Source organism: Lissotriton vulgaris, chromosome 5, assembly GCF_964263255.1.
Source record: "Lissotriton vulgaris chromosome 5, aLisVul1.2, whole genome shotgun sequence".
NCBI classification, from domain to species: Eukaryota; Metazoa; Chordata; class Amphibia; order Caudata; family Salamandridae; genus Lissotriton; species Lissotriton vulgaris.
The window spans coordinates 1,807,831,131-1,807,851,958 of record NC_141693.1 but is presented as its reverse complement, the minus strand read 5'-3'; positions in this window follow the sequence as shown (position 1 = coordinate 1,807,851,958).

Here is a 20,828-nt window from a genome sequence, read left to right as displayed (position 1 = left end):
AATTTTGTACTGCTGATGTTGCATTTGAGGTATTTTGCCTATTGTTTCTCTATTCTGTTTTTATTCCATAAGGGAAGAGGATGTGTAGTAAAAATCCTCTCCACTGATCTTCACTGGATAGACTGTACCAAGATGTCTATGACATCATAGAATACCTGGGCGTCCCTCTGTCTCACAGTGCCACTCGCTATCTTACTGCGGCAGTTGGTCAACTCAGGCTGAGTTGCTAACAGCTGGCTCCTGGTGTCGTCTTCTTTACCTGTACTTCCTAACTTGACCTATCTACCTGACTTGGAAGAAACTTACAATAAAGGATCTTACTTACACAGTGGACTTTGCATCATTCATTTACCACATTAACCTGCCCACAGTGGTACGGGCAGGAAAACCTGGGTTTTATTTCACTCGACGGAGCATTTTTTAATCTCCCCAGTATGCAGGAGCAAACACAAAATCTGCTCCCACCTGGCGGGAGAACTAAAAACCCTAATGGATGGGCTCCCCGGGGCCTAATAAGGGGAGAAGGCCACGCAGCCCGAGCTGTCCTTTCATAAAAAAAGGCTACGGGGGATGGGGTCCTCAGGGCCTAATAAGGCTCGGGTAAGGGGGTCATGCCCCCCAAGCCCTAATAAGGCTCGGGAAGGTGGCCACTTGACCTCTCTCCCCGTAAAAAAAAGGGACCTGTGGGATGGGGTCCCAAGGGCCTAATAAAGCTTGGGGGGGGAGACAGGTGGACCACTCCCCTTTAAAAAACATAAGGCCCTGTGGCAAACTTGTGGCTGCTTTACATATGGAAATAACATTTTACTTTATGTTAAAAAAAACGAGAAATACACTGAAAAAAAAGGTTAAAGTAACATTGTAGTTGAGTGATAAAAAGAGGTTTTTTAGTTGGAATATAAAACCTTGGAAGTTAATGGAAAAAACAAAGGTTAAAGTAACTTTATAGTTAGGTGAATATGTCAGTGACAATATTAACGTTTTAACCCTTTCGCTGCGGCGGCTATTCCGCCGCAGTGCTAAGGGGGAAGGGGGGGCGCGCGGCGCTCCTACGCTGGTGACGGAACCACTCTGTCACGCCCCTCGGGTGAGCTGTGCTTGTGACGGAACGGTTCCATCATGGCCCCGCCCGCTCAATTGAACGCGCCGCGCGGTGAGCGGGCCGTGATGGAACGGTTCTGTCACCAGCACAGCCCACCCGAGGGGCGTGACGGAACGGTTCCGTCACCAGTGTGGGAGGGGTTAAAGTTAAAAGACACAGCAATTCAGTAGTGATAGTTAACAGAGCTCATTATAACTTGTGCCCCCACCAGGCACTGCATATGACCTCATACATTGCATCATTGATGACATGTTCTATGACATCATTTGTGATCTCAATCAAAAAATGCAAACATGCTGGTCCTTAATGTTGCTCCAATGTGCTTGCATTACAAATTTTACATTTATATGATAGTAAGCATCCTACATAATTTTAATACAACATTTTAGGAGATTCCTACTTGGCACATGCACTTAAAACAGATATTGAAACCCTTTCTTCTGTTCAAACTCTCCTACTCTCATATCTTGAAGACCCTGCTCCAAAACCTATGTGACCTCACCCGGGCCCCCTCTAAGGACATCTTACAGTCTGCAGCACATCTTATCCAACGTATGAAGAAATATGATACTATCATCCCCATATTGATGGAACAGTACTTACTCTCATTACTGGATTGCACAATCTTTAAAATTAGCTTAATAATTTAATAACCTGACCCCCTACCTATTTGGCTGCCATATTCACCACCTCCTGCGGTTCTTGACACAGGTGCAGCCAGGACAGAGTGGAGAGAAAGAAGTGCAAAAAGGAAAAAATAACAAAGCAGCAGTCATTCTCCCTCCATGCATCCGGGATCTGTAACAACATCTCTGTAACTATTAGGAATGTGCTGAGATCTGAAAGAGCAGAAGAAGCAGATCTTTGAAGAATAGTACATCACAATGACTTTCTGACTATATCTTTTCCTTGCACAATGTGCAGCACTCACGTGTCTTTTGGTTGGTTTAATGACATACAAATAGCACAAACATGTCTTGATAGTTCAAACACACACGGATAACTAGAAAATAGCAAACAATGGCAAATTCAGTAGAAAATAAATAAATAATAAGTAATTGCAGGAGCAACTGTAAATAAGCAAGTGTATAGGTCATGATACTGCGGCAGCCATTGTTGTTTTTTTTTTATTTACTGTTCCAAGATGGTGGACCCCAATAGCAGGAAAAAGATACTCACACTCCATTGAAGTGCTGTAAGAAATATACAAAAGTAGGTCATTGAATGCACGTAGTAGAAAGATACAACCCACCAAATAGAATTTGAACATATCATAATATTATATTAATCCCCCCAAACATTCTAAGTCTTCCTCTTTTGGGGGCAGGGCCAAGTTGCTCAGCTTCGACTTGCCACCTCCACTTTGCTAACATACCACTCATCCATTATATAACCATGTTTATGGCTTTGGAAATCTATCACAAAAAAAATCCAAAGAAAAAGATAAAATACATCCCTTTTAAAATAAATTATGGACTAACCCTATATATTTAGGGTTTTTCGCTATCGATAAATACCTTTAATTATTTTAATATATATGACCCCATGCATGGACTCACTTCAAAACATTGGCGAACCTTGTAAAACCCTACCTGCCTTCCTGGGGGCCGCTATAGAACCGGAACCGCTGCCCTACGCTGCTGTGCTCGCTCACCCCCGCCGCCGCATTTCTACATCCCAGTGCGGCCGCTGAGTTGGGGAGAGCTTGAGGGGCAGAAAACCACAATCCCCAGCAGCCCTTGCGGCCGGAAGCCGCATACTGGGTAATCGCGCCAGGAGGCGCTTAAATATCTGCATCATTCCCGGTGGAGCGGGGACTCACTTCAAAACATTGGCGAACCTTGTAAAACCCTTCCTGCCTTCCTGGGGGCCGCTATCGAACCGGAACCGCTGCCCTGCGCTGCTGTGCTCGCTCACCCCCCGACACCGCATTTCTACATCTCAGTGCGCCCGCTGAGTGGGGGAGTGCTCGAGTCGCAGAAAACCACAATCCCCAGCAGCCCTGGCGGCCGGAAGCCGCATACTGGGTAATCACGCCAGGAGGCGCTTAAATATCCGCATCATTCCCGGTGGAGCGGGGACTCACTTCAAAACATTGGCGAACCTTGTAAAACCCTACCTGCCTTCCTGGGGGCCGCTATCGAACCGGAACCGCTGCCCTACGATGCTGTGCTCGCTTACCCCCGCCACCGCGGTTCTACATCCCAGTGCGGCCGCTGAGTGGGGGAGAGCTTGAGGGGCAGAAAACCACAATCCCCAGCAGCCCTTGCAGCCGGAAGCCGCATACTGGGCAATCGCGCCAGGAGGCGCTTAAATATCCGCATCATTCCACGCGTCGCGGGAGCGCGCAGAGCATCCCGGGAGAAGCCGCGTGACTGTACGGGACTGGACTGGGCCATATTATTAACGTCTTTTGGAGCGTATGTATAATCTGTGACACCTATCATATTCAATATTACTGTGTCTATGTTAGAGGCTATGACAACACGGAATGATATAGTGCGAAAGGGAGGAGTTGGGGGTAGTGTCATGGGAACACTAGACAATTTTATAATCAGAGCTGCTAGTGTCCTTGAAAATGAAATTGCTCTAACAGAGAGACGTTTGTCATTGGAACCATTATACCACAGACGCTCATCTATGGGGGCCATAGCAAATTCTAGTACATCACATCAAGTTAGACCACAATCGGGGGAAAACAACTTGGTTATTGATAACGAGGGTTCTCCTATTCCCACGCCAAATACACCACTAGTACAGAGTAGTGGCTCTGTTGAAGAACTTGCTGAGTCCAGTGATTCAAATGATTTTAGCACAGTTAGCAATAACACTTCACTCCCCAGGACCAGGTCCAAAACCAAAAATATCTCTAATCGTGGAGGGAAAACTAAAACATGCAAAGAAATCCCTATTAACAAGCCTAAAGTACATGGGAAATGAAGGGTCGACATGGCGAAAACCATAACTGAAAAAGAAGGAAGTAAGATTCAAGCACCCAGGAGTGCAAGTATAGCAGTACAGACCATAACAACTACAGATTATATACCCCGCCAATAACTACCCAGGAAATCAAAATACCTGACATTATCATGGTAGAACATGTAAGTCAGGCATTGGAAAACACAAAATGTGCAGAGGGTTTCTTGTTAAAAATGGAACAACTGGTCAAGTCGCTTATGCTACCTCTCCTTGAAAGGGTATAGGGAATAGGGGAGAAATTGGTAAAAATAGAAGTCTCACGGTTAAATAATGAGATGCTGATGAAGTATGTAGAACCGATACAGACTTTAAATACCACGACACCAGTAAACCCCCCTAAAAATACGAACAGCTTAACAGTTGTATCTGGCATAAGTAAGTCTGTTAAACGCACGCAACCACCCGCAACATCTGTTACTGGGCATATGGATTCAATAAATAAGCCCCTATTAACACCAGGGGAAGGGAGAATGGAGATAGCTAATGATGCCCAGACTAGGAAATTAGAAACTGGTAATACACATGGGAAGACCGGGGATAAAGGGGTAGACGAGGGCCTGGGCAAGAATCAATCTGACAGAGTAAGATCAACAAATAAACATATACGTATCGACCTGCCACCTGATTCATTCCCATATACTGTGGTCTTAACAGGGGTACCAGACTTAGAAGAGGGTAAGCCAGAAAGCTACTTTGAACTAAAGAATAAAGTTAGCCATTGGCTAAATAGGCACAGGCCGGTTCCTCCATTCTTACACAGTGAAATTCTTCATGACCGCAGACTAAGTTGGGTGGGGCTGAGACAAAAAGATCAAGAAGAGGACTGCATCGTAGTGAATTTGAGAGATAGGCGGGTGGTAAAACAAATTTGTGGCTGGAGGGCGGAAAACACAGAGAGTAGGATACAAACAGTAGATCTGAGGTATTTTTACCCACCACGGCCCAACGTAATATGTACTTAGAAAGCATACAGGGAAAGTGGTATAGGGATTTCTATAACAATCATTTTAAAGTCCCTATCCATAACCGCTTTGATATCCTCCAGGTAAAAGAAGGTCTTGAGGGAGTAGACTGACGGTGCAAGGAAAGATCCATTACTATCACCCAGAATTTTTCTAATCCGTGCAGGGGTGTAGTGATCATGGAAAATGGTGGAGATTAATTGTCCCCAGCAATAGTAACAATTGCTTTAGAAGATAAATTAGAATTTTCTGCCCCAAATATTGTATGGGACAGGCAGGAGGCTAAGAACCCCCTAGGGCAATCTGAGGTAGATAATGAAAGATATAATCAGAGTGGTTTAGTTGAAGAACCGAACACACTAACCCTTGCGCCAAAAAGAGTCACCCCAAATCAGCTCAACAGTGATTGCGATCTTAAAATACTTAGCTGGAACATTGCCGGTCTTGAAGCCAGATTAGCTGACAAAGACTGGTTACACTTAATTTCTATGTATGACATAGTAATGTTCCTAGAAACATGGGCGCCGCATGACCTGCATATAGATGGGTTCCACTGCTTTAGCATAGTGGCCTCCAAGTCACACTTTGGTCGGGCAGGAGGAGGTCTGTTTGTCGGGTTTAGTATAATGGCTGGGGGGAGTATTAAGAATATAAATACCAATAACCCCAACATACAAGTCATAGAATATAAGCGTCAAGTTCCTTTTTTCCTAATACATTTTTACAATAATGATTTTATTTCTATTCCAAATAAGAATTTTGTAGCACTTTCTAAATTTATTTCCAAATTAGAGGATAGTTGGGACAAAGGTGAAGGCCTGGGGATTGTATTGGGTGGGGACTTCAACGCCAAACTTCCAAAGGATACCTGGGACAAAGGAATAAGACAGGGGGACCCAGCTAGGTGGAGGGGACTCGAATTGAGAGCCCTGCTCAATGAACATATTATGAGTAATACAATGGACTTTGGCTGACAATCTACACTCAGCAGGCTCCTACACATAGAGGAGGAGTCAGCACTTCAACTATTGACTTTATTTTTGTTTCCCCCGGTCTGGCGGACCGCATATTGGTAACTGAGGTTGTGGCATCAGATTTTGGGGACCACAACCCAGTGACAGTCGTTTTACGATTAGCTCAACGGCCTGTCAACGGCACCATGCAGGGGGCGAGGGATATAAGTGTACCCACAGACAGATTGAGGCTGAAATGGAGAGGCATAGACAAAGATGAGATCACAAAGTCCTTATTAATGGAGGAGCAGATGTTAATTAATTTATGCTCAATTACAACAGCTAGAGGCCATGAAGTCATTGCTTACTTTACTAAAATATGCACTACGGTCAGAACCCTATTATCAGTGCCAGTACCTCAGGGTCCAAAAGATCCAAAGTGGTTTGACCATAATTGCTCTGAGGCAAATAGGAAATTGCGGAAGGCCCTTATAGAGACTCCTCGAATTAGGGCAAATGTCAGTGCGGCAAGGAAAGCCTATAAATTAGCACTAGATAAGCAGAGAGGCACAATTCTGGGATAATGTTGAGAAACCTTGGCAGAAACTTCAGCAGGGAAACACGGTAACCTATTTTGGCCTGCGGTAAAAGATCTTCGTAATATGGGCCAACAATTAACACCGGTAAGTTGCACTATTGCCAGTAGTGCATGGGAATTACATTTTTCCAAAATCTATGCCCCACCATCAAATAGTTTGAACCATCATGCACCAGAACAGATTGGTAATCTACACATAACCCTGGGGGAAGTGGAAGAGGCAATCGCCAGAGTCTTGGTAATAAGGCACCCGGACCTGACGGGTTGCCCATAGACCTTATTAAATGGAAACCTAACCTATGGGCCCCAATCCTTGTGAATGTTTCTAATAGCCTACCTCAAGCACCGATGCCCGAAACTTGGGGAACTAATATAATTGTCCCTATATATAAGAAGGGAGACAGGTCTGATCCTGTGAATTACAGACCGATCTCGTTACTAGATAACACTTTAAAGATTTTGGGCCGTGTTATTTATAATAGGATAATTGTATGGACAGAGGAAAGTGGCATTTTATCCCCGTGTCAATTAGGAATTAGAAGCAGAGTTGGTACAGTCGAACAATGTTTAAATCTTTAATTAATTATTGACAAATATAACATTGCTCGTTCTGCCCCTATTTATTTAGCGTTTATGGACCTGTCATCCGCTTTTGATTTAGTTAATAGGTCCAAGCTTTGCTATATTTTATTGGGTTATGGACTGGACCATATATTGGTCCACTTTTTAGCCTTTTTACATACAGACCTAAAATCAAGAGTCAGGATAGGAATGGGAGGGGAATTATCCGGGCCAATTAAAATAGGAAGGGGAGTCAGGCAGGGGTGCGTTTTAGCACCCCTGCTTTTCATCATTTACATTAATGGCCTGAGTAATTATCTTGAAAATTCCAACCCAGATGTACCTATAATAAACGGTAAATTGTTACCCGCCCTTCTCTACACAGACGATGCGGTCCTAATGGGCCGCACCCCTAAATCTTTGTGTATTTTAGTAAAAGGTTTTACAAAATATATGGATGAATTAGATCTGCGGGTTAATTTTAAAAAGTCGTTTATAATGTCATGTGGCCCAGGAAAAAGACAACTGAACTCCATACAGGTAGGGGATGAAAGACTTATTGCTACACATATTTTTCCATATTTGGGGATGACCTTTGCTGTGAATGGCTCGTGGACTGGGCATTTGGCCCAGTCCACGAGCAAATTCTCAAAGGCCATCAACTCAATTGTAAGCATCCCCAGACCGAAGAAATTGGGTGTTATTAAAGCAATTGTCAAAATGTTTATATTACAATGGGTGCCCGTAGCTACCTACGGGTCTGAAGTATGGGGTATTGGAAATAACCAATATATACAACAGGAAGAAAACCGGTTTTGCAGAAAGTTAAGTGTACCAATTTCTACTTCTAATTACATTTTGCACAAAGAACTAAACTTACACTGTGTATCGGATTACATTAGTGCACGACCAGTGCTATTTTGGCACTCTGTATGGAGGAACAATTTACCCACTCTGACCCAAGAAATTATAACTGACTGTCTAAACTGTGAAAGGGGAATGGAGATTCCCTGGCTTTCGTTTGTACAAAAGCTAATGTAAGATAGGAAAAGATAGTATATTTACTAACCCAAGCAAAGCCATTATGGTGAATAAAAATGACCTGAAGAAAGCCCTCTATGCACTTTACACAATAGACATAATCAGGACAGATTCAGAGAAAACTACAGTTGTTAGGTACATGGATAAGGAACTATACAGATATCCTTTAGCATTGTATCTAACTCTACCGATGACACATTGGGAAAGAAGCCTCTTGTTTCGATTGAGGGCTGGATCTATTAGATTTTTGTTAAATTTCCCTCTGGGTTACCATTCAAGTTTAAGTAAAATAAACTGCCCCTGTGAAGGGCTAAGTAACCAAAATGATTTACATTTTTTCTTTTCATGTAATTTTTATCTGAAGTATACTACATGGCTTTTAATTCCACTTTTTAAAAAACACAGACCAATTACTATGGAAGAATCCTATCAATTGCTGCTTACCCTGGACAATGAGGAGATAATTTGCCGCGCTTGCACTTTCCTAAAAATTGCTGTTGGTGCACGTAAAATGATGGACAATGCCTAAGTCTCATTCAGCAGTGCTTGATGTTCAATTTTAATTTTATGGATTTTATGATAAACTGTGTAACTGTATATGTGCTTTTATGAATTCTTGGAAATTCGAATAAAGATTTTTGAATTGAATTGAGACCCCATGCATTTAGACAAATCATTTTGGCCTGACATTTTATTTATATTAATGACACAATGACTATTTCATTTTTGGTGGAGATTGTAATATGATTATGGACCTCTATATTGATCGCAGATCCCAAACTACTTTTATTCCCTTGTCTACGCACTCACAATTTACCTCCACTATAAAACAAAGGGGCATATTAACAAGTCCCTTATCGCCGCGTTATAGGCACTTATCTACTGATAACGCAGTGATATCTGCTTCGCCCTATTATCAAGGCAGCGTTAAGTCAATTAACGTTGCTTAAAGCCACGTTAATTGACTTAACGCTGCCTTGGTAATAGGGCCCCTTTCACGATAAACTCATCGTGAAAGGGGGCGTGCAGTGGGTGTTGCGGTGGGCGTTCCACCACAACACCCATTCACTTCGACGCTGCCACCTATTATCAAGCTTTATGAAGATAGGTGGCAGCGCTGAATTTAAGAACAGGTCAGACATGTTCTTAAGGTGGCGAAACGAGGAGAAATGCTTCATTTCTCCTCGTTTTTGCTTTTTCCATGTGTGCTGCCTTATGCAGCACACATGGAAAAAGCAAAATGACAAGGATTCTTTATGTACAAGATGGTGTCCCTTCCTGTACATAAACAAACCTCTTTTTAAAAATGCCAATTTGTAACTTACATGTGTGCTGCAATAAGCAGCACACATGTAAGTTACAAAATGACATTTAAGGTTTGTTTATGTGCAGGAAGGAACTCCTTCCTGTACATAAACAAACCTTCCCTGCCTGCGCTGGTGTTAAGTTGTAAAACTTATCGCCATCGCAGGGGGAAACGCTAGGCTGTGCCATATCCTTGGTAATATGGTGCAGCCTAGCATTTCCGAAGTGCCGAAGAGAGGCGTTAAGCCGAGGCGGCTAACACCTCTCTTTACCACTTTGTTGCTAATATGCACCAAAGATCTCTAATTGACACTTGGAGACTTTGTAATCCTACCCAACAAGAGTACACTTATTTCACTCCTGTACATTTCTCACAATCTAGGATTGATTATTTGCTTATCTCAAAAACACTTTCACAGTACATTTTTTTCATTCAGAAATTAGTTCTATATTGACTTCTGATCATGCCCTTTTTACAATGGATTTAAACTCTCTCCCTGTAGATCATCGGAATGAGCGATAGAGACACAATAATTCCCTTCTGCTTGATCCTGGTTTCAAACATCGTTTTGAAGAATTTTGAATAGCTTTTTTAAAGTTAATGAAACACCGAACATTCCCCCCCACTATCTGCACTATCTGGGATATTTTCAAAGCTGCTTCTAAAAATGTCATTATTTCTTTGTGTCTCACAAGAGAAAGACTTCCTCCCAACTGTTGCTTCAGGCCAGGAAACATATTACTAAATTAGAAAATACATACTGCACTTCTAAATCTAAAACACATTTGGAAGAGTTGATTAAAGCCAACTTTGCTTTCAATAGACTTTCAACTGAAAATTGTACCTCATAAATCCAGTGCTAAGCATTATAGAAGGCAAAATAAAGCTGGGAAACTTCTAGGTAATTATCTTAAAATAAAAAAAGATTGTGTCAAGGTAGAGTCTATTTTGTATGACAATAACAATATTGTTCAGAAAAAGGAAGATATATTGCCTGAATTTTGCTCATTTTTATCAAACTCTCTATACTTCAGAGTCACATGCTTGTCAAAAAGATATAGACCGATATTTATCTTCTCTCAAGTCAACCCCTAATTTGGACTTCTCCTCATTAGAAGGATTACATTTCCTTTTAGGAAATCCTCACTGCTATGCATTCCATTAAGAAGGGAAAAGCACCAGGTCCTGACCGAGGTATAGATTCTATATCCAATTCTTCAAGATTTTAGGGGCTGATTAAGATGGCGGTGAGATTATTTTTTAACATTTTGAGTAAATCCAAATTTTATAAGCACTTGCTGGCAGCTGTTTCTCTAGATGCTTAAGAGGTGTTTGACCATACGAATCAGCCATTTATTTTCCCCATTTGTTTTTGGTTTGGTTTCATTCACAATTTGTTAATTTGGTTTCTCTATTATATTCATCCCCCAAAGTCTCATTGTTTGTTAATGCCCGCATATCCTCGCCATTTTCACTTCATCGAGGTGTTATAAAAGGCTGCCTCCTTTTCCCTATTTTTGTTCATTTTAGCCTTGTAACCCTTCTCGTCTAATGTTTTTCTGAATAAGGACAATCATAGATTCCAATATGGAGACAATCAGTTAAAATTCTCAGTATACTCAGATAATCTTCTTCTTTTTATGTCTCATCCACAAACATCCTTACCATCCTTGTTGACAGAAGTCACAAATTTCGCTTCTCTTTCGGAATACAAACTGAATGAGGATACATGTGAAATATACCCACTAAATAAATAATGATTTCATTTTAATTTAATTTCCTCTCATTTCCATTAGAATAACGATACCATCTAATATCTAGATTTTTGGTTCACTGTTTTAATAAGAGAGACAGTTTCTATTAATATGAAAGTAGTTGTCACAACTCTCTTATATCTAGATGAAATCCCTTGCTTTGTTCCTGGTGGGGATGATTGGATATACTCAAGATGATTTGGTACTGTTAGTGTTTTTTTTCAAGCATTCCTATTTATAATATTTGTCTTTATTTTAAAAAATCAATTCATACTCTCAACCTCCTTGTGGAATGACAAAATACCCCACATGTCCCTTCACAAGCTTAAACATCCTAAACAAATGGGGTAAGTCAATTTTCCTGACTTTCATTCTTATGATACTGTATTTTTTATGAAGCAAGCCTCTTTTTCTTTTTCCGAAGATGATTCTGTCTCACCTCCCTTATGGGTAGATCCAAAGACCTTTTTTCTTCATCCTTTTCAGTCAGAAAAGGTTTATCCTTTACCCAGAAACCTCTATGTCCCTCCCTATTTTAAAGAATGCATGCAAACGTCTACGCCCTATATTCGTCTTCTATCACACTGTCACAGAACAATTTCTTCATTCCTCATTATGGCATAATGAATATATTAAGATAAAATTAAAACTATTTTTGGGAGTCCTGGCATGAGAAAGGCATGCAATGGGTACCCCAACACTTGATAATGGTTCCTGCCTTCCTTTCTTGGAAGCTCAAGTATGTTTTATTTTCCTTCCTCTTATCATACTAAATATATGTCATTAATCTCTATGATATACACAGTATATCAACATCTTCCCCACAATACCACACTGTTAGACTTGGGTTTTTCAGCAGGTTTACCCCCAAACGTTTTGCTTTTTGCCTCCTATTTTTTACCTTGTTTTTGTTGGTTTTCAGACTCTAGGCTCTTTACCACTGCCATTCAATCTAAATGCATATGGTCTCCAAGTAAATTGTGTTATGATTGGGTTTCCATGATTGGCTTACTTGGTTCACTATCAAGTCCCTAGTGCTGTGTACTGTGTGTGTCCAGGGGCTGTAAATCAAATGCTGCCACTGATGGAAAGGGGCGACCACTCGGTCCCCCCGAACGTATGGTTGGGTGCCCCGATCCTCCCGGGAAACCATTTTGGGCGGGGGGCGTGTCTCGGCTGGTATGCCCGTAGCGGCGTAGCCGGGGCGCGCCTTTTCCCGCCCAAGAGGGGTTGTCCTAGACACCTACAACGATGGCCACGCCCAGTAGGCGTACCGGAGGAGGGTACACGCCCTCCCGAAGAAGAATAAATAGAGCGGGATTCCGAAGAAGCGTCCTCTTGTTCCTGTGCTCTGAAGGCTGCACCCACTCGTTGCTCGTGAGCCCTCGACGGAACAAGGAGCAATTTTGAGAACGTGTAATTCTTGTGTTTCTCTTTCAGTGACTTTAAAGCGAAGGACCCAGGACCGTGTTGATCGACTCGGAGCGGATAATCGAAACCATGTCTGGCAAGAAGGCAGGAAAGGGTTCCGAGTCAGACAAGGTGCTACGCATGTTGGTGAACAGAATAGCGGGCATGGAACAGAAAGTCGGACAAGTCCCTGCGCTTGGTCGAGATTTGCCGGTCGTCAAGAAGCAACTAGCCGCAATGAACAAGCCGGGTAACCCGAAGAAGGTAATAGGCCCGGCCTTGCCGGGAATCGTCCCCGAGGTTAGAGGGAAACGGGTCAAGAGGAGGGCGGCTGCAGGGGAGGTTCCGGTCCCTGAGGTGCCCCCGGTCACCCCTATCATACCAGCTAATGACCCGGTACCAATCCCAGACGTGGGTCAACCGATTCCGGTTGTGATTACGCCCGCTAACGATGAGGATATGCCTCCTGAATTGGCCACCCAGTTGGCCGCATGGCTCAATAAGAAGGCAGGGGGTGCTACGGCGCCCGGAGACACGGCCGAAGAGGCCAAGTTACTGATCCAGCAGTTGCGGCAGTCGCGAGATGCCGCGAAGGCGAATCTTCTTCTTGTTTCCCCACAGGTGATACCGGAAGGACCGGCGGCTGGTCGCGGGAAAACGGCGGGAACAACGACCGAACCGGGTAAGCTCGCTTTGCCGCTGGCGGGGGAGGGCTCATTACCCTCAAGACGGGAGAGGGTTGTACAACATATCCCGATTGCCACAAAAGAATTGATATGGGCAGACAAGTATGTCAATATGTTTTCGTTATTAACTGACCATCGCGAGATGGAATATGCTAAAACACAGAAAGATTTGTGGCACCCGAGCGTCTGGCACGCCAAGATGGCGGAGTTCAGGGTGGAGGAGACAATAACGAATTGGGCGAAGGCCTTTGCAATGTTTACTGCGATTATTGGTGAACGTAAGCCCGAGGTATTGACTGAACTGTCTTGTTATCAAGCTCGTATAATGGATTTTTATGAAATGTATGAGGGGGATGAATGGAAAGGTTACGACATGAAGTTCCGTAAAGCGAAAGAATATGATTCCTCTCTGACATGGGACTGCCTCGACTCAATTTTTTGGCATAAGCAGCTCCTGCCTGGGACGGCAGGGACATCCTCGCCAGGCGGGAGTGGGTCGGGGGTTTCCCGCCAAAAGCCCGCGGTGCCCTTTCGAGCAGGCGCCGGTGGTGATCACCAGCCGAAAACCGGCGGGAATGGGGGAAAGCGGGGGTCTGTTGGGGCTTCATAATTCATAATTCATAAATTTATAGAGCGCCTGGTGACCCGTAGGCATCCCCGCGCTATGGAGTTGTAAAAAACCAGTAGAAGAAAGGACCGGAAGGCTATTTAGGGAATAAAAAGGTTTTTAGTTTTTTCCGGAAGAGGGCGTGGCAGGGTTCCAGGCGCAAATTGCGGGGAAGTGCGTTCCAGCCTGCAGAGGCTTTAACCGAAAAGCGACGGCCACCGGTGCGAGCCTTCTTAAATTTTGGGACGATGGCCAGATGTTCGTCGTCAGATCGAAGTGTTCTTGGGGATTTATAGGGGGCGACCAGGTCTTTCAGGGCGGCCGGGCCGGCACCATTGATGAGTTTGTGGCTGATGCACATGGCTTTAAACTCTACTCGCTGGCGGACAGGGAGCCAGTGCAGAGCCTTGAGGGCGGGTTTGGCAGAGGCTCTGGGAGGGAGGTTCATAATGAGCCTTGCCGCGGCGTTTTGTGCCCGTTGGAGTTTGGCCAAGGTGAGTTCCGGAGCTCAGAGGTAAACGGCGTCACTGTAATCAAGCCGGGCTAAGATGAGCCCTTGAACCAGAAGTTTCCTGGACAGGGGGGGGAGGAGAGGGAGAATTTTGCGGATTGACCGTAGGAGGCCAAAACATATTCCAGCGGTCTTGGTGGCCTGGGTCTTCATGGTGAGGTTCGGTTCCAGCCAGACACCTAGCGTTTTGATTTCTGTCTTTGGTGTGGGTATCTCACCAAAGGCGTCCGGCCAGACCGCGGGGGGGATGGCAGACCATTTGTTGCCCAGCAGCATAATTTCGGTTTTTGCACCGTTGAGCTTCAGGGAGGATTTGCACATCCAGGTGTAAATGTCCTGGAGACAGTTCCCAGGCTGTCTGGGTGTTTGTCCAGCTGGGAGAGAGAGACGACAAGTTGGGTGTCGTCAGCGTAGTTTACTATTTTTATCCCGTAAGGGGTCACGACATCTTCCAGGGGGGCCATATAAACATTAAACAGGGTGGGACTAAGCGAGGACCCCTGAGGGACTCCACAAGTGAGTGGTAGGGGGTCTGAGCGAAAGTTGCCGTCCCACACCTGGAATGAACGACCTGATAAGAAGGAGTTAATCCAAGCATGTGCTGTACCCACAATTCCTGCCCCGGCCAGGCGATGTAAAAGGACACGGTGATCCACCGTATCAAAGGCGGCACTGAGGTCCAGGAGGATCACTGCCACTGATCCTCCTGAATCCAGAATGCACCTTGACTCCTCGATGACAGAGAGGAGGGCTGTGTCCGTGCCCTGGCCGGGCCGAAAGCCTGTTTGGGATGTGCGCAGGATTTTGTTGGTCTCAAGAAATAGGGAGAGTTGTGAGTTAACTAGTTTCTCAGCCATTTTGCTGATACAGGGAAGGAGTGATATGGGTCTGTAGTTGGACATATCGTCCGGGTTCAAATGGGGCTTTTTAAGCAGGGCCTTGACGACCGCGTTTTTCCAGTTGGGAGGTACTATGCCTTGGACTAGGGAGATGTTAATAAGATCCATGATGGTAGGGGCTATGCTGGGAGACACAGATTTTAACAGTCTGGCCGGGGCCAGATCAAGGGGTGAGCCACTTTTCATTTTGGCTCACGTGGAGGTGACCTCACTAAGGGAAACTGCTCTAAAGGAGGACAGCTGCGGGCTGTTAGTATAGACCTCTGTATCAGCGTAATTAAGGGGGGTGGTGGGAGGGAGAGAGTCCAGTATTCGCGAGATTTTTGAGTCGAAGAAGGAGGCAAGGTCGTTGCTTCTGTCCGGAGGGGCGTGGGCATTAGTGGGTGCCAAGGGAATGGTGAGGAGTTCCTTAAGGATCAAATAAGATTCCTTTGCGGAATTAGTGGCGTTATGTATTCTATTGTCGTAGAATCCTGCCTTGGCTAGTTTGAGAGCCGATTTGTAGCGTCTTACCTTGCTATTGTAGATGTCTTTGTTACTGTGGAGCCAGTCCTTTCTCCACTGTCTCTCAGCCTTTTTGCACTCTTTGCGGAGGTCACGAAGGTCGGAGGTGTACCAGGGAGCCTGGCCTTTTATCCTGTTTTTAATCTCCCGATTTTTTATGGGGATAATACTGTCGAGGGAAGAGGATATCCAATTGCTCACTTGGGAGTCGGCGGTGGAGGAGTCCTCCGTGAGACTTGGGGTCGAAGCGTCCAGGGCTGTGGTCCATGCCTCCACCGAGAGACTGGCCCACGCTCTGTCTCTAGTGAGGGTAGGGGGTTCAATCGAGGCAACTGTAACAGACCACAGGGAACATGTAGGTTCAAGCATGTGTGTGCGGGTTGTGGGAATTCCTCTCACCCGGAGAGTTCGTGTAGATCGAAAAATAACGGGGCGGGAGGTAAAGGAGGGTCCAAGCAGGACTGAGGTGGATCATTGTGAACAATTGCCTACTCCCGTTGACCTCATGGCTATGACTCCTTGGTTAAACAAATACCCTGATCATGTCTCCGCTGGGGTGCTGAGGAAGGGATTCTTATACGGCTTCCACATCCCGGCGGGGGATTTTCGGGGGGAACCTTTTTGTAAAAACTAGCTATCAGCTCTGCATAATCCAAGTGTGGTAGAGAGAAAAATTGCAAAAGAAGTGAGTCTAGGGCGAGTGGCAGGGCCTTTTCAGCACCCGCCAGTGGCGGATTTCATCTGTTCCCCATTAGGGGTGGTCCCGAAAAAGGACCCGGGGGAGTTTAGGCTGATCCATAATCTGTCTGGCCCAAGGGGTTGCTCGGTAAACGATGCTATTGACCCAGAAGTTTGTTCGGTGCGTTACGCATCATTCGATCATGCCGTCACCATGTTAAATCGCCTGGGCCCCGGGGCGCTGATGGCGAAATCAGATATCGAATCAGCGTTCCGGTTGCTCCCGGTACACCCACAGGATCAGCGTTTGCTAGGTTTTGCATTCCAAGGGAGTTATTACATGGATAAATGCATGTCGATGGGTTGCTCCATTTCTTGTGCCTATTTTGAAAAATTCAGCTGTTTTTTAGAGTGGGCATTCACCGAGGCCACAGGGCATAGGCATGTTATGCATTATCTAGATGACTTTCTGTTCTTGGGAGCAGCCGGCGACACGAAATGTGCGCAGGCGCTACAGGACTTTTGCATCCTCATGAGGGACTTTGGAGTGCCATTGGCACCAGGTAAGACGGTTGGACCATCTACTTCACTGGAGTTTCTGGGAATTGAGCTCGATTCTGTGGAGGGATGTTTCCGTTTGCCAGAGGGAAAGGTAGCTAAATTCAGGGCTTCCCTGGAACTTTGCCTTAGTAAGGAGAAAGTGACCCTGCACCAGTTACAGCAAACAGTGGGTCAGCTTAATTTTGCCTTGAGAGTTATAGCAATGGCCCGCCCCTTTTCACGCTCTATTGCACAAGCTATGGTTGGTCTCAAAGAAGGACACCACCGCACGAGACTGTCTGCAGAGGTTCGCCAGGATATGCGCATTTGGTTGGCATTTCTGGCGGACTTCAACGGTCGAGTAGTGTGGAACAAGCCGCCAGCGTCTTCGGACGAGCTGGGTTTGTGGACTGACTCGGCGGGGAGCGTGGGATTTGGCGCCATCTTCGGTAACCGATGGTCGGCGCAAACATGGCCGGCGTGGTGGCACTCCTGCGGTCTCACAAGTAACATTGGGTTCCTTGAGCTATTCCCTATTTTTGTTGCTCTGATGGCATGGCCGGACGAGTTCAGAGACCGCTCTGTGGTATTTTGGTCTGATAATATGACTGTTGTCGAATGCATTAACAATCAGGCAGCACGCTGCAAATGGATCTTGAGATTGTTGAAGGAAGTTGTGCTGCTTTGCATGAGACTGAATGTACAGTTCAGGGCGAAACATGTGCCGGGCGTACTGAATCATGCAGCTGATGCACTCTCTCGTTCACATATGCAGGCGTTCAGGGGTTATCTACCTACAGCGGACCTAGTGGCGGCACCATTCCCCGAGACGCTTTGGCTAATCGGTGCCCCGGATTACAGGACCTCGTGGCAGCAAGTTTAGCCCCCAGGACAAGGAAAGCATACGAAGGAGCGTTTCGTTCCTATTGCGCATTTTTGGGTCCGACAGGGGGTCAGAACTGGGGTCGGGAGGAGTCCTTCCTTGGGTTCTTGGTAGCTCTACACCGAGAAGGCCGATCAGCGGCAACGGCCAGTAGGCAGAGGGCGGCCATTTCATTTATGGCGCAGGTGCACGGCGTAAAAGACCCAACAAGTTCCTTTTTGGCGAGAAAAGCCCTTCATGGCTGGCAGCGCCTTGAAGGTCGCAAGCAGGATGAGAGGCGCCCGATTGGCTTAGAAAGGTTGTCCCTACTTATGGCGAAACTAGTCGAGACATGTTCCTTCCAATTCGAGGCAGTTTTGTTCAGGGCAGCTTTCGCATTAGCGTTCCATGGGGCGATGCGGGTGAGCGAACTGGTCGCTAGGAATAAGAAAGACGGTGAGGGAGGCATGTGCAGGAATCACGTCCTAATTAGGGGTGATTCGATGGTAGTGACGATAGCCAGGTCCAAAACCGACCAGGGGGCTACGGGGAACAGTATTATTGTGCAGCGCATGCGAGGGTCCTCCACGTGCCCGATACTGTGTATAGAGGAATACTTGGCACTGAGGACTGCTACATGGGGGGGAAGTTTGCTGAGGCACAGGGATGGCACCCCACTGACGAGGTTTCAGTTTCAGAGGGTGCTGGCGCTGACAATCGCTGCCGAAGCATGGACCCGAGCGATTTCGGGACCCACTCCTTTAGGATAGGGGCTGCTACTGAGGCTACAGCCAGGGGTCAGAGTGCGGAGGAAGTAAAACAGTTGGGACGATGGTCCTCGAATTGCTTCAAAAGGTATGTGCGATTGCACATGTTGTAAGTCAATTGACATGCACTCACGCTTCTTGTCTTTTGTTTGAATTACAGTTTCGCAAGCATATCATGCGGGGCGGAATTTGCAGTTGACCCAGTACCAGGAGACCAGCGGTCATGGATCACCGTCTGAGGAGAGAGGGGTGTGGGTCGTGGGCCACTCATACGTGAGGCGGGCCGGGGACGTATTCAAAGCAGGTGACGTGACTCGCGCAGCTGGGGAATACGGGTACAGAGTGGCCTTCCACGGAAGGGGCGGGCTCTGTATTGACCAATTCGAATCTTTTGTTGAGGGTCTCTTAGGGTGGCAGAGGTCACCGCCATCTGTAGTCATAGTACACCTGGGGGGCAATGACTTGGTGACTCTGGGTAGACGAGTATTGTTCGAGCAAGTTTTGTCTGCCGTTAGCTGGTTGGCAAAAAGAATCCCGGGGTGCACAATTGCCTGGTCCCACATGATTCCCAGGAAAGTGTGGCGGGGGGGCCTTTTGGTGTCAGCACTGAACCATTCAGTGAAGAAGGTTAACAATAAAATTGGTAGATTGTTTCGCTCTGCGCAGTTGCATAGTATTTCTCATGGGTGTATTCGGGGTGATCACATGTATCTGAATGATGGGGTTCACCTGTCCCGGGAGGGGAATGTTTTACTCATAGGAGACTTCATAGCATGGCTAAGGGGTTTGAGGAAGCATGACCTTTAGGAGGAGTCTGTGGGGGGCCGGATAGCCGGTCAACTATCCGGCCTGTGGCGGTAAGGTCATGATCGGTGAGCAGTAATTTCAAGGTCCCTAGAGGGGGGCGCCACCCACTATGGATGGGAGCGCCCGGGGGGAGGCGGCCATTGGCCCCTCCCACTGAGAGGCGTAACCCACTAAGGATGGGTCGCCTAAGGGGAGACGGCCATAGGCCCCTTCCAGGGGAGGAGGCGGCTATATGCCCCTCCTACGAATTTCCCGGGGCCCGGATATCCGCGACGGCGGATAGAGAGTGTGGGGATGGGGGGGAGTCTACGCTGTCCTTCCTACAGATACCTCGCACGGGAGCTCGGACGACCTTTAAGATGGCGTCGAGCGGAAAGGGGGGCCCCCAACAAGACAAGGGAAATTGCAGTTGGCAATGAGGGTACAGTCCTCTGCGCATGCGTCATTCACACCGTGAGGGCGACAGTTTTGGTAGTAGGGATCTGACACCGGTTAAGACCTTGCTGTTGGCCCTTAATGCTAGGATGTACAATTTTAATTTAGAATGTATGCATTTGCAGGATGTTAGACTCGGCTAGGAAACCTTTGTATTAGAGATTTGTTAAGGTTAGCCAAAGAACATGTCTTCATCGAAATGTAATAAATGTAAAATTGTACATGATTATGAAACTTTTATTTAATGTTTTAAATTTTGTTTCATATTTTAATAAATACGGCCGGGAGGGTGACTCCCTCCTGCCTTCCAAAAGTTCAGATCTGTGTCCGACTTCCCATCCTTGGGGATTGTGTTGGGAGGGGGTGACGGGCATCCCGGCCATATGGAAAGGGGCGACCACTCGGTCCCCCCGAACTTATGGTTGGGTGCCCCGATCCTCCAGGGAAACCATTTTGGGCGGGGGGCGTGTCTCGGCTGGTATGCCTGAAGCGGCGTAGCCGGGGCGCGCCTTTTCCCGCCCAAGAGGGGTTGTCCTAGACACCTACACCGATGGCCACGCCCAGTAGGCGTACCGGAGGAGGGTACACGCCCTCCCGAAGAAGAATAAATAGAGCGGGATTCCGAAGAAGCGTCCTCTTGTTCCTGTGCTCTGAAGGCTGCACCCACTCGTTGCTCGTGAGCCCTCGACGGAACAAGGAGCAATTTTGACCCACCCACCAGCCCCTTATGGCAATGTTTGTTTTGCAATAAAGTTTTGCTGTGATAGGCCCATTTTTTCCTCCCTGTAAAAGTAATGGAATGTTTAGGTTAAGGATGTGCCTTCTGTCTGTAGGATTCTGTTTTCTCTTTTAGGAGTAAAACAGGT